Source organism: Carcharodon carcharias, chromosome 2 (genome assembly GCF_017639515.1).
Source record: "Carcharodon carcharias isolate sCarCar2 chromosome 2, sCarCar2.pri, whole genome shotgun sequence".
In the NCBI taxonomy this organism is placed as follows: Eukaryota; Metazoa; Chordata; class Chondrichthyes; order Lamniformes; family Lamnidae; genus Carcharodon; species Carcharodon carcharias.
The window spans coordinates 164,383,079-164,397,734 of record NC_054468.1 but is presented as its reverse complement, the minus strand read 5'-3'; positions in this window follow the sequence as shown (position 1 = coordinate 164,397,734).

Here is a 14,656-nt window from a genome sequence, read left to right as displayed (position 1 = left end):
TTCCGGAATCCCTCCACCTGTCTGCAACCTTTCCCTCCTGTTGTGAGCCAGTTTGTCCTGCATGGATAGAGATGGGGAGAGTGTATTAGGACTCCTGCCGGGCTAGATGATAAGTATGCCTGGCCTGTATGGGTGGTGAGTGGTCCCATGGACGGGATGAGGACAATGATGGTTTGTGTGAAAGAATAAATGGTGATGTCCCTTGAACTGGTAGTGAGTGAGGGCCTTGTGGATGTGTGATAGGTTTGTGAGTGTGTGAGTTGGGAGTGATGAAAAAAGTGACTTACCCTGGCGAAATGGAGGAGATAATTCATCCTTTTGTGGCACTGGGTGGCTGTCCTCCTCTGCAGGGCGTTCGCGCTGGCCACCACTGCCACCACCTCCCAAGCTGGGCAGATGACATTGCTACCCATCCTGAGGCCAGTGGAACAAATCCTGTCAGGCCTCCACAGCATCCAGCAGTCACTCAAGGGACCTATCGTTGAAGCGGGAGCTGCAGTCTTTTTGCATTTGTTGGCTACGTCTCCTGGACAGCAGTGGTGAGCTGGTGGTGATGAGCGCTTTGCTGGCGGCTGCCTTTTAAAGATGGCAGACGGCATGATGCAACAGCGGGGCGATGGCAAGCGGGCGAATGAGAGCCTGCCTGCCATGGAAACAGCGTGAAAACCCATCAGTTTCATCAGTGGTTAGGACTCCATTTTGCCCGCCTGCTATTGCACTTAGTGCAATTCTGGGAAAATTCCACCCTTTGTCTCTACTGTTCCATCCTTAGTCATCAGGGCTACTCCTCCTGCTTTTCCAATTTGCCTACCTCCTCCAAAAGTTAAATATCCTGGAATATTTAGTTCTCATCCTTAGTCACTTTACAACCATTTCTCTGTAATGGCTATAAGATCAAACCAATTAATTTGTGCCATTAATTCATCTTATTTGCAAACACTTTAAACATTCAGATGTTGTGGCTTTAGCTTTGACCTTTTTTTCGAATTTCCTTATCACTATTACCTCCATTACTTTCTCTGTCTCTTCCTGATTCATTCTGCTTATTTTTACCCTAAAACGCTGCTGTGGTGTAAACCCTTGATATTTCCCTTGCTGCTTATGAATTTTGGCATCTTCCCAACCCCCTCCCACTTCATTAGTTTAAAGCCCTGTCTGCTTCCCTAAGTTATTCATCAGGACACTGGTTCTAGCTGATTTAAGTGGAGCCTGTGCCAACAGAACAGGTCCCTCTTTCTCCAGTACATTTGACAGTGGTCTACAAGACAAAACTCCTGGCTCCTAAACCACACTTACAACCATGCATTTAACTTTCAAATCTGTTTAGCCCAATGCCAACTGGTTTGTGGCTTAGATAACAATCCAGAGATTATTACCTTTGATGTTTTCCCTTTTAACTTAGACCCCAACTTCTCAAACTCTCTCAGAAGAACATCATTCATAGTTCTAGCTACATTGTTGGTTCCTAAGTGAAGCATGAAATCTAGATCCTCCCCCTTTCCAAATTCTTCTCCAGCCATAAGATGTCTTTAACCCTGGAATCAGGCAGGCAACACAACCTTCAGAAACCCCAGTTGTGGCCACATCGAACAATATCCTTGTTTTCATGCACATATGTTTTATTTTATTCTTTCATTGGGTGTAAGCGTCACTGGCCAGGCCAGTATTTGTTGCCCATCCTTAATTGCCCTTGAGAAAAAAACGGTGGGCCACTTTCTTGATTGGCTGCAGTCCATCTGGTGTTAGGAAGGGAGTTCCAAGTTTTTGACCCAGCTATCGGGAACGTCCAGTGATATAGTTCCAAGTCAGGATGATGTGTGGCTTGGAAGTTAACTTGCAGGTGATGGTGTTCCCATGCATGTGCTGCCCTTGTCCTTCTAGGTGGTAGAGGTTGCAGGTTTGGAAGGTGCTGCCAAAGGAGCCTTGATGAGTTATATATAGTACACGCTGCTGCCACGGTGCATCAGTGGGAAGGAAGTAAATGTTTAAGGTGGTGCCTGGGGTGCTGATCAAGTGGGCTGCTTTTTCCTGGATGGTGTCAAGCTTCTTGAGTGTTGTTGGAACTGCACTCATACAGACAAATGGAGGGAGTGTAGTCCATCACACTACTAACTTGTGCCTAGTAGATCATGGATAGGCTTTGGGGAATCAGGAACTGAGTTGCTTATGGCAGAATTCCCAGCCTCTGACCTGCTCTTGTAGCCACAGTATTTATATGGCTGGTCCAGTTCAATTTATGATCAATTGCAACCCCAGGAAGCTGATGATGGGGGACTCAACTATGATATTGCCATTGAAAGTCAAGGGGAGATGGTTGGATTCTCTCTTACTGGCGCTTTTGCGGTGTGAATATTACATGCCACCCATCAGACCAAGCATGAATGCTGTCCAGGTTTTCCCACATATGGAGACAGGCTGCTTCTGCTTTTGAGGAATCGCAAATGGTACTGAACACTGTGCCATCATCATTATGCATCCCCACTTCTGACTCAATGTTGGAGCAAAATTAATCAATGAAGCAGCTGAAGATGGTTGGGCTAGGAGTCTACCCTGAGGAGCTGCTGCAGCGATGTCTTGGAGCTGAGATGATTGGCCTCCAACAACCAGAACCTTTATGTTAGGTATGACTCTATCTTATGGAATATTTTCCCTCAATTCCCACTGACTTCAATTTTGCTAAGGTTCCCTGACATCAAGGGCAGTCACTCTCACCTCACCTCTTGAACTTAGTTCTTTTATCCATAACAAAAACAAAAACAGAATTACCTGGAAAAACTCAGCAGGTCTGGCAGCATCGGCGGAGAAGAAAAGAGTTGACGTTTCGAGTCCTCATGACCCTTCGACAGAACTTGAGTTCGAGTCCAAGAAAGAGTTGAAATATAAGCTGGTTTAAGGTGTGTGTGTGGGGGGGCGGAGAGAGAGAGAGAGAGAGAAGTGGAGTGGGGGTGTGGTTGTAGGGACAAACAAGCAGTGATAGAAGCAGATCATCAAAAGATGTCAACAACAATAGTACAAAAGAACACATAGGTGTTAAAGTTAAAGTTGGTGATATTATCTAAACGAATGTGCTAATTAAGAATGGATGGTAGGGCACTCAAGGTATAGCTCTAGTGGGGGTGGGGAGAGCAAAAAAGATTTTAGAAAAATTTTTTTTAAAAAATTTTTTTAAAAAACAAAGGGAAAGGGGGAAACAGAAAGGGGGTGGGGATGGGGGAGGGAGCTCACGACCTAAAGTTGTTGAATTCAATATTCAGTCCGGAAGGCTGTAAAGTGCCTAGTTGGAAGATGAGGTGTTGTTCCTCCAGTTTGCGTTGGGCTTCACTGGAACAATGCAGCAAGCCAAGGACAGACATGTGGGCAAGAGAGCAGGGTGGAGTGTTAAAATGGCAAGCGACAGGGAGGTTTGGGTCATTCTTGTGGACAGACCGCAGGTGTTCTGCAAAGCGGTCGCCCAGTTTACGTTTGGTCTCTCCAATGTAGAGGAGACCACATTGGGAGCAACGAATGCAGTAGTCCATGTTTGAACCAAGGTTGTAATGAGGTCAAGAGCCAAGTGGCACTGGACAGAACACAAACTGAGCATCATAAGAACATAAGAAATTGGAACAGGAGTGGACCATTCGGCCCCTCATGCCTGCTCTGCTATTCAATAAGATCATGGCTGATCTTGTGTTTCGATTTCCACATTCCCATCTAAGCCTGATAACCTTTGATTCCCTTGCCTAACAAGAATCTATGTATAAAAACAAAAAAACTGCGGATGCTGGAAATCCAAAACAAAAACAAAAGCAGAATTACCTGGAAAAACTCAGCAGGTCTGGCAGCATCGGCGGAGAAGAAAAGAGTTGACGTTTCGAGTCCTCATGACCCTTCGACAGAACTCAAGTTCTGTCAAAGGGTCATGAGGACTCGAAACATCAACTCTTTTCTTCTCCGCCGATGCTGCCAGACCTGCTGAGTTTTTCCAAGAATCTATGTATTTCTGCCTTAAAAATATTCAATGACCCTGCCTCCACCACCTTCTGAGGCACAGAATTCCAAAGTCGCACAACCCTCTGAGGGAAAATATTTCTCCTCATCTCTGTCCTAAAAGGGCGACCTCTAATTTTAAAACATTGCCCCCTAGTTCTGGACTCACTCACAAGAGGAAACATCCTTTCGCCATCCACCTTGTCCAGGCCGTTCAGGAGCTTGTATACTTCAATCAAATCACCCCTCACACTTCTAAACTCCAGTAGAAACAAGCCCAGACTGCCCAACCTTTCCTCATAAGACAACCCACTTATCCCAGGTATCAATCTAGTAAACCTCCTTTGAACCGCTTCCAATTTATTTACATCCTTCCTTGAATAAGGAGACCAAAACTGCACACAATATTCGAGGTGTGGTTTCACCAATGCCCTTTATAACTGAAGCATAACATCCTTACTTTTATGTTCAATCCCTCTCGTAATAAAGGATAGCATTCCATTAGCCTTCTTGATTACTTCCTGTACCTGCATACTAACTTTTTGTGACTCATACTAGAACATCTAGATCTCTCTGCACTTCAGAATTATGCAGCCATTCTCCATTTAAGTAATACTCTGCTTTTTTGATCTTCCTACCAAAGTGAACAACTTCACATTTTCCCACATTAAGTTCCATTTGCCAGATCTTTGCCCACTCACTCAACCTATCTATATCCATCTGCACTCACTTCTTGTCCTCTTCACAACATACTTTCCTACCTATTTTTGTGTCAGCTGCAAATTTAGCTACCATATCTTTGCTCCCCTCATCTAAGTCATTGATGTAAATTGTAAAAAGTTGAGGCCCCAGTACAAACCCCTGTGGGACTCCACTCATCACATCCTGCCAATTTGAAAAAGACCCATTTATGCATGCTGTCTGCTTTCTGCCAGCCAGCCAATCTTTTATCCATGCTAAGTTATTCCCTACACCATGCACTTTTATTTTCTGTAATAATCTTTGATGTGGCACCTTATCAAATGCCTTCTGGAAATCCAAGTACAATACATTTACAGGCTCCCCTTTATCCACTGTGCATGTTATGCCTTCAAAAAACATCAATAAATTGGTTAAACATGATTTTCCTTTCACAAAACCATGCTGATTCTTCCTGATTACCTTGAGCTATTCTAAGTGCTCAGCTATAACCTCCTTAATGATCAATTCTAAACTTCCCCATGACAGGCGTCAGGCCAACTGGCCTATAGTTTCCTGTTTTCTGCCTCTCTTCCTTCTTGACTAGAGGGGTTATATTTGCTACTTTCCAATCTGATGGAACCTTTTCCGAATCCAGCGAATATTGGACAATTAACACCAGCGCATCGATTACCTCTTTAGCCACCTCTTTTAAGACCCTAGGATGTAGTCCATCGGGACTCGGAGACTTGCCAGCCTGCAGCTCCATCAATTTGCTTATTACCGTTTCCCTAGTGATTTCAATTTCACCAAGTTCCTTTCTGCCGTTCATCTCCTGATTTGCAGCTATTACTGGAATGTTTTTTGTATCCTCTATAGTGAACACAGAAGCAAAATATTTGTTAATTTCTTCTGCCATTTTCTTATTATCTACTATTAACTCCCCACTGTCACTCTCTGGAGGACCAACGCTTACTTTACTTACTCTTTTCCTTTTTAAATACTGTAGAAACTCTTGCTATCGTTTTTACATTTCTAGCTAGCTTCTTCTCATACTCTAAATTTCTTTCTCCTAATTAACCTTTTAGTCATTCTCTGCCATTCTTTATATTCTGTCCAATCATCTGTCCTGCCATTCATCCTTGCGGAGTTGCATGTTTTTTCCTTAAGTTTGAAGCTTTCCTTAACATCTTTAGTTAACCACGGATGGTGGGTCCTCCCCTTAGAATTTTTCAGTGAGCAGGTTATTGTTGTGTAAGTGCCACTTGGTAGCATTGTCGATGACACTTTCCATCACTTTGCTGATCTTTGAGGGCAGAGAGATGCAGTGGTAATTGGCCGAATTCAATTTGTACTGCTTTTTGTGGACAGGACATCCTCGGACAATTTTCCACATTGTTGTGCAGATGTCAGTTGTACTAGAAAAGCTTGGCTAGGGGTGCAGCTAGTACTGGAGCACAAATTTTCAGTACTACTGCCAGGATGTTATCAGGACCTATAACCTTTGCTGTATCCAGTGCCTTCAACCATTTCTTGATATCATATGGAGTGAATTGAATTGCTGAAGACTAGCATCTGTGCTGTTGGTGAACACAAGAGGAGGCCTTCTGGCAGATGATGATTGCAAATGCTTCAGCCTTGTATTATGATATGCTTGTATTTTTATATTTCTATGTTTTTGTATATATTCTGTGTAGGGAAGGGTAAGCTGTGTCTGAGTGTCTATGGTTAATCAAAGGCAAGGCTGTTGGCTTCAGAATGCTTGTAGAATCTAAGGGATGAAAGACTAAAGGTAATATTTTCTTGCATTTTGTAATGAGGTCTTATGATGGGTGTTAACTTATAAGGAAACAAAGTAGATCTGAAATCAGCATTTAGGGATAAGTTTTGAAGTTGATTTGTAGCTGTTGCTTTTCAAAAGAGTCAAAGAACAATTGCATTTTACAGGAGATTGGTGAGTAAACAGGGGCAGGTGTTTTAAATGTTACTGATGCGAAATAGAGGTAAAAAAGGAACATGAAAGATTTAGATATTTGGGAACCTGAGTTTTGAAAGAGATTTTTAAAGACAATGGAGAACTAAGATGAAAGGGATGAAAAGGTATTTATGAAATCGGGCTTTTAACTGTAGTAGAGGCTGAGGGGGGAGTCCAACTGAAGGCCAACTCCAGTGTTTTGCAGTGTGCTGAAGAAAACAACTCAGTTTTGAGCCATGAAAATATTTGCCCTGAGAAACTGTTTGTTTTAAACCTCCCTTTGGAAAACCCACATCAGCGTGGATTTGTTCTGGGAAGTTGTGGATTGTACTTCTGTTTAAAGTGAAAGCAATTTCTCAGTTTTGGTAATATTTTCTGGATTTTATGGTTAAGAATCTATAAGGGCTGTTGCCAAAAATGTTGTTTTATTGTGTAACTGTGATAAAGCATCTTGGGGGTTATTTTGTCAAATTGTTTTCTTAATGTGTATCTTTAATCTTGTGTGTTTAAGTTTTTTACCTTTTCTTTTAATAAACATTTTAATTCTTCAAAATTTTAAAAGTTATCACTGGAGTTCTGTGCTTTTATGTTCAGTAGCTTTTCGTCCTCGTTTCTATAATATAGAAAAAGAAATTACGATCAGCAGAGGCGGATTTCAATCTGAGATCTGGCTTGCTCAGCGTTAACATCAGTTGTAACACTTGTCTTTGCATTGATGTGCTGGGCTTCCCCATCATTAAGGATGGGGATATTTGTACAGTACTCTCCTCCGGTTTGTCATTTAATTATCCACCACCATTCATGACTGGATTTGGGAGGACTGTAGAGCTTTGATCTGATCTGTTGGTTGTGGGATTGCTTAGTTCTCTCTATTTCATGCTGCTTCTGCTGTTCAACATAGGACTACTTAAATGTTATAGCTTCACTAGGTTAACATCTCATTTTTAAGAATGCCTGGTGCTGCTCCTTGCATGCTCTCCTTCAGCCTGTACCAGGGTTGAACCCGTGGCTTGATGATAATAGAATGAGGAATATGCTTGGCCATGATGTTACAAGTTGTGGTGGAATACAATTTTGTTGCTGATGATGGCCTACAGTGCCTAATGAATGCCCATTTTTGAGCTGTTAGATCTGTTCTGAATCTATCCCATTTACCATAGCGGTAGTGCCAGACAATACAATGGACAGTATCCTCAATGTAAAGATGGGACTTAGTCTCCATAAGGAGTGGTATGCACTTCTACCGATACAGTCATGGACAGATGAGTCTGCTACAGGTAGATCGATGAGGGTGAGGTGAGGTAGGTTTTTTCCTCTTGCTCGTTCCCTCATCACCTGCTGCAGGTCCAGTCTGGCAGATATGTCCTTCAGACTTGGCCAGCTCAGTCAGTAGTGATGCTATGGAGCCACTCTTGGTAATGGGTATTGTAGTCCCCCACCCAGAGCACATTTTGTGCCCTTGCTGCCCTCAGTGCCTCTTCCAAGTGGTGTTCAGCATGTAAAAATGCTGATTCATCAGATGAGGGAGAGTAGTAGGTAGTAAGCAGCAGGACGTTTCCTTGCCCATCTTTAACTTCGCAAGTACCTCATATATATTGGTCAAAGCCAAAGGCCGAGGCTCATCCATAACTGCATCCTGAATCCTCACACCTGCCTGACTCACAATGGCATCCTCTGTTCCTGACAATTGACTAACCTAAAGCTTTACTTAACCTAAGGGAATGCAAAGAATAAAATCGGGGAACATAGAACTCCATGTAGAGGTATTCAGAGTGACTGAAACTTGGTTGAAATCAAATGATAATTGGGGAGTTTTTGAATGGTTTAGGAAGGACTGGGATGGAAGGTGCAATACCGGTGGATGCTGCAAATGGTACTGAGCCATCGAGAATTAAATGAAAGCAAAGGGAAAATGTCATGAATATGCTACAGTCCATTAAATAATCAAAGGGAGGGTGATGCAGTGTTGTGGGAGACCATAAAACAGATGAATGCCAAATGTTAAGTCATAATCCTGTGGGATTTTGGCTTTTCTCAAATTAACTGGAGTGCACATTGCTGACATTCTGCATACAAAGGGGAATTTACTGAAATTTTGATCGGCTTTCTTCTAAAGCAGTGCATTAAGGAACCCACAAGGATTATTGCAATATTGGATTTAGTTCTAATGGATGAGGAGGAAATAATAAGCAAAGTAAAAGTAAGGAAACTTTTGGAATCTAGTAACAATAATGTTCTGCCTTTAAGGGCAAACATGAGGGAAGAAAACAAAAGGAAGCCAACTGAAAAGAGAAATACCAGCATTTAGATTACAGTTTAAAGGTGAATGTAGACTAAAAAAAGATGTAATTGACAATATAGGTCATTTTGATTGAAGCACCAAGTAGATAAGGCTCTTGGCTCTGACAATTTTTATCCCAGAGTACTGAAGGAATTAGCTGTTACAATTGCTGTTCCTCTTGTGGATATTGGAGCTGGGCTCAGGCAAATCCCAGAGAATTTTTGATACATAATCATGGCCTGGACTTGGGTATACAGAGCCTAATTTCAAAGTTTGCAGATGAGATAAACTTGGAAATGTAGCAAACAGTGGTGTGAATAATAACAGACTTCAGCAAGACATAGACAGACTAGTGGAATGGACAGGCACATGACAGATGCACTTAATGTGGAGAAATGTAGAGTGCTTAATTTTGGTAGGAAGAATGAGGAGAAAAAATATTAATTAAATGGTACAATTTTAAAGAGGATGCAGGGAACAGCAAGACCTGGGGGTCTACACAAATCTTTAAAGGCTTCCTACCAGCATATCCTTCTACAGCGTTCTCTCTCATGTACTTAGCTAGTTTCCCCTTAAATGCATCTATGCTGTTTGCCTCATTGTGCCTGAAGTAAGATGTTTTTCCTGAACTGCTTATTGGAATGATTAATGACTATCTTGTACAAATGTCCCCTAGTTCTGGATTCCCCAACACGTGGAAACTTCTTCTCAATATCTACTCTATCGAACCCCTTAAGTCCTTATGTCAGCAATTCACTGATTTTTGCTTTATGAATGAGCAATATTTTTAGGTGGAATGCTTTGAAAGGCATGATGTGAAGGACACATGTGAAACATAAGAGTTCATGATACAGATGGTCTTATCCAAACTCTTAGCCATTACAAATATAAAATTCTTTCACCTGCCCCATTCTATAGATGAACAAAATTCTTAATAAAAATATCATTATATATTTCAACCTTTACTTTGCACAAGGTTAAAATGAACACTTCTAAGATAAGTGGTTTTTACAACACAGTAAGGGAGTGCAAGCTGAAGAGGGTGCTGATTTTGTTGGCTTAATATTGGAGGGCTGACTTTGAAGAAATCATGAAGGGTTCACAAAATTCCCACATTTTTCATATCATCAACAAGGATATGACTTTTGGACTTTTATGGCAGAGGACCCAACTGCTGAGTTAAGTGTAGAACCCTGCAGACAAGAGGCTAGGCCCATGAAGGCCTGGGACTGGACATGCCGGGGCTTGTTGGGTGCAGTGTGGATTGTTGCCTGAAACCAGACAACGAGAGGAAACAGAATACGCATTCTTCCCTTTAAAACAATCAACCCAGAGAAAGACTTCATCTTACACAAAACTAAAGCCCAACAAAATCTTGCATAAATAATCGCTACTAACTACTAAGGCAGGAAGACAGCAATCAATGCAATTATGCGAACCTATCAATACTCCATATATACAATGGCTTTCAGTTCAAGACTAGTTACGGGGACAGGAAGACAGTGATAAACATCATGTGAGCCCATTAAAAACAATGAGATAACAATCACCTGAAGAAGCCCACTAAAATCAGACAAGGAACTAACCTTGATTTGGACTCAGATAAGAAATTTGAAAAACAGTATAACTGGGCCACCAGTTACCAAAGGGAGGAGGGTGAGCAGTTTTGGAGCAGTTGGTGGAGTTTAAGCAGAGAGAGGTAGCTGAGCCAAGCGGAGGGAGGGGATCTGGAGGTCTGCAGGCCCGCAGGCAACATCATGGCGAGGGGCACGGGGTGGCAGGCTCAACTGAAGACAACAAGGCCCCAACTGCAGCCCTCCATGAAGATTGACCACCCACAACCACGCTCTCCACCCAACTGAAGGACCTTCACAGATTCCACAGACCAGGACCACGTGGGGATGGCAGGCCCCAGAGGACACAAAGAGCATACCCCATAACTGCAACTGGCTTACCTGGCTGGATTTTGAACTGTCAAGGAACCCTGGTTGGTGAGCATGATCCCTGATCTCTCCTAGTTCAATTTAGTTAGGTTTTGGGGGTGGGGCAAGGGTAAGGGGATTAGTAGCATGCTTTTCCCTCATTATGCCCTGTGTTCCCCATTCTTAACTAAGTATACTTTGTAGGTCTGTATAATCTCAGTGTAATCCTAATGTTATAAGTTCATTTGTGACTTCAATAAACCCAGATTTTTTTTCTTACACCAAAACCAGCTGTCTGCTGCACTTTGTCACAACCCCCAAATAAGTCCAAGGTCTAGAACCCAGGGAGTGGGAGCAATTTGGACCGCTCAGAAGTCAGCAGTGAAGCTGACATACACCACCACCCCCTACAATCAGGAACTTGAAACATGGACTTTGACATTTATTGGTCATATCAGGCTAACATAAAAACCAAGGTATCTTCAGAGTTGGTCATGGAAAGAGAACTGATGGAAAGAGTAGTGATAGTAGTTAGGACTCTGGTCACATGAAGAAATGAACTGTCAAATATGTTGATAAAAGTTACAAGGAAAAGAGTGTGTACCCAAAGAGAACATTGAATAATTGAATCAAAATTGGACATGGAAGAGCAACTGCTGAGCACAAGATTAAGGTTTTGTTTGATAATGATAATAAAAGATTGAATGAAATTATATCAATAGTAACAAGGTTTATCTTGAAAATTAACTTTATTGAACAAGTTATTAATAATATCCTGAATATTTATAACATTTACATTTTTGAGAGATTTTTGCAATGTAAGTTCTGTCTGAAGTCTATTGGCTTCCTCTGATAACCGCGTTATCTCCTTTTTCAGCTCATGTAACTGTTGCTGTCGTTCCCTTTTTTGGATCAGGAAAACAAATGTATAGTACTTAAGTTGTAAAGATAAAATGCCACAACTTACCCGTACTTCCAATCCATTTGAATGTAACCCAAACAGAAATGGAGCTCATAAAACCAAAGAAACAGGTATTTTTAATATAAATAGCACAATTTCTCCATAAAATGTTCAATTTTTATTGTGCCATTTTTCCTGTCTTTCTGACATAGTTTCAATCTACTTTTCATATAAAGACATGTAGGAATAGACTAAAAAGTATACAAGCAATAAAACATTTATCATATTTTATGGTCTTGTTCATTTAAAATAAATTGGATATGATTATTAGTGCTGTTTACTTGTACTCTTAGCTTCCTTCTCACTCTCTGCTTTTGTTCTGTGGTTTTTAAATTTACATCCTATTTTCATATCTGCATTTCTTTACTGACTGCTTTCTACTTTTTTCTATTTGATACTGCTGTCCAAATGCTGAGCCTTTGTTCAAACATGGACAAAAGAGCAAAATTCCAAAGGTGAGATAAGAGTTACTGTCCCTGACAGTGAGACACCACTTGACTGAGTGTGGCATCAAGTAGTCCTAGTAAAATTGAAGTCAATGGGAATCAGGGGGAAAACTCTTCACTGGTTGGAGTCATTCCTGGCACAAAGGTAGGTGGTTGTGGTTATTGGAAGCCAGTCATCTCAGCTCCAAGATATCACAGCAGGAGTTCCTCAGGGTAATATCCTAGTCCCAACCATCTTCAGCTGTTTCATCGATGACCTTCTCTCCAACCAAAAGGCAGAAGTGGGATGCTCAATGAAGATTTCAATGAGTGTTCATTGCCCTTTGCGGCTCTGCAGATACTGAAGCTGTCTGTGTCCATATGTAGGAAGACCTGGACAACATTCAGGCTTGGACTGATAAGTGGCAATTAACATTCATGCCACATAAGTCCCAGGCTATGACCATCTCCAACAAGAGAGGATCAAACAATTTCTCCTTGACATTTAATACCATAGTTGAATCCTCCACCATCAACATTCTGGGGATAATCATTGGCCAGAAACTTAACTGGACCAGGCATATTGAATAATGTGGTTACAAGAGCAGGTTACGGGCAGGAATTCTGCAATGAGTAACTCGCCTCCTCACTCTCCAAAGCCTGTCCACCATCTACAAGATATAAGTCAGCAGTAAGATTAAATACTCTCCACTTGCCTGGATGAGTGCATTTCCAATAACACTCACGGGGCTCAATAATATCCAAGACAAAGCAGCCTGATGATTGGCACCTCTAAGCATGACCTAAAACGTTCATTCCCTCCAACACTGCTGGTGTGTACCATCTGCATGATGTACTGCAACAACATGGCAAGGCTCGCTTGATGGCACCTTCCAAGCCTGTGACCTGTATCTCCTAGGACAAGGGCAGCAGGCATATGGGAACACTGACACCTGAAAGTTGCCCTCCAAGTCACACACCACCCCGACTTCAAAATAAATTGCCGTCCTTTGCTGTTGCTGGAACTTCCACCCTAATGTCACCGTGGGTGTACCTAAACCACATGGATGCAGCAGTTCAATAAGGCAGCTCACCACTAACTTCTCAAGAGCAATTAGGAATGAGCAAAAAGTGCTCGCCTTGCCAACAATGCTCACATCCCAAGATGGATAAATAAGTGAAAATAAACAAGTGGTCAATCATGTGATTTTCATTTGCAATTAATATAAACATTCTTCGGGATCCACATGATTGCAACCCTTCATTAGACTCTAAACTCTTCTTGTGGATCTTAGGAGCCAATCAGTTGCAATTTTAAAGAAGGTGCAAGAAGAGAGTGGCATGGGTGCTTTTGTGCATAAATCTTTGAAGGTAATAGGGCAGGTTTTCAAAGTTGGGGATCTAAAAAATAATTGAAGAAGAAAAATATTACAGGGATGTGGTGGAAGAGTGGGGGAGAAGGATTAACTGAACTGCTCTTCAAAAGAGCCAAGACAACATCGATGAGCTGAATGGCCTCCTTCTGTGCTGTACTATTCCATGGTCTGAATCTTCTGCTTGATGTGTGGGGGCGGGCCCTGCTTGTTGACACGCAAAATAACGCGCGGTAACATCGGGCATGTGTCCCAACGTCACCGTGCATCATTCCAATCCTCAGTTCGGCAAGCGCATGGCGGAGTCGGCTGCTTGCCTGCCGAGCTGTCAAAGGCCTATTAAGGCCATTAATTAACTAATTAAACTGATTCTCAGGGCTGCCCATCCAACCTTAAGGTTGGCGGGCAGATGAAGAGCCCAGACGGCCTTCGCATTTTTCATGAAACCTCATCCACAGGTGGGATGAGGTTTCATGATGTGTTTATTAATTAAATAAAATGTGTTCTGAAAATTCATAAACATGTCCCAGTCACATGAGGGGACATGTCTGAGTAATTTTTTTTATACTTAATGATGTTTTATCATTAAATCAATCTCTCTGAGGCAGCTCTGTGCCTCAGGGAGATTTCTGCGTGCTTTCGCGTGCATGCGCGAAAGAGCGTAGGCCCCAACTCTCCCTCCTCTCCCCACCTGCACAGGGAGCGCTAAGCCCGCCCGTGCCCGTTCCCAAACTGCCCACCCAACGGGGAGAAAATTCTCCCCTATGATTCTAGAAGTGTGCATTCACACAAACATTACACTACGAACATGTGCCAAAAGAGTATGGAGGAATACAAGTTTAATTTCACCATTCCATTGATTTCCTAATTTCTGTCACGCTGAGAGGTTCTGAACATAAGCATATCCTGCAGGACATAGCATGGACAGAAGAGAAGATATTCATGGGAAGTTTCCACGGGATTACAATAACGCACCCTCCAGCAGTTAGAAAAAGGTTCCATAGGCTGCAGGGCTCAAGAAAAAGGTGCAGCAAGGTACATAGCTTTAAGACACAAAGTGAATGCTTCTTTA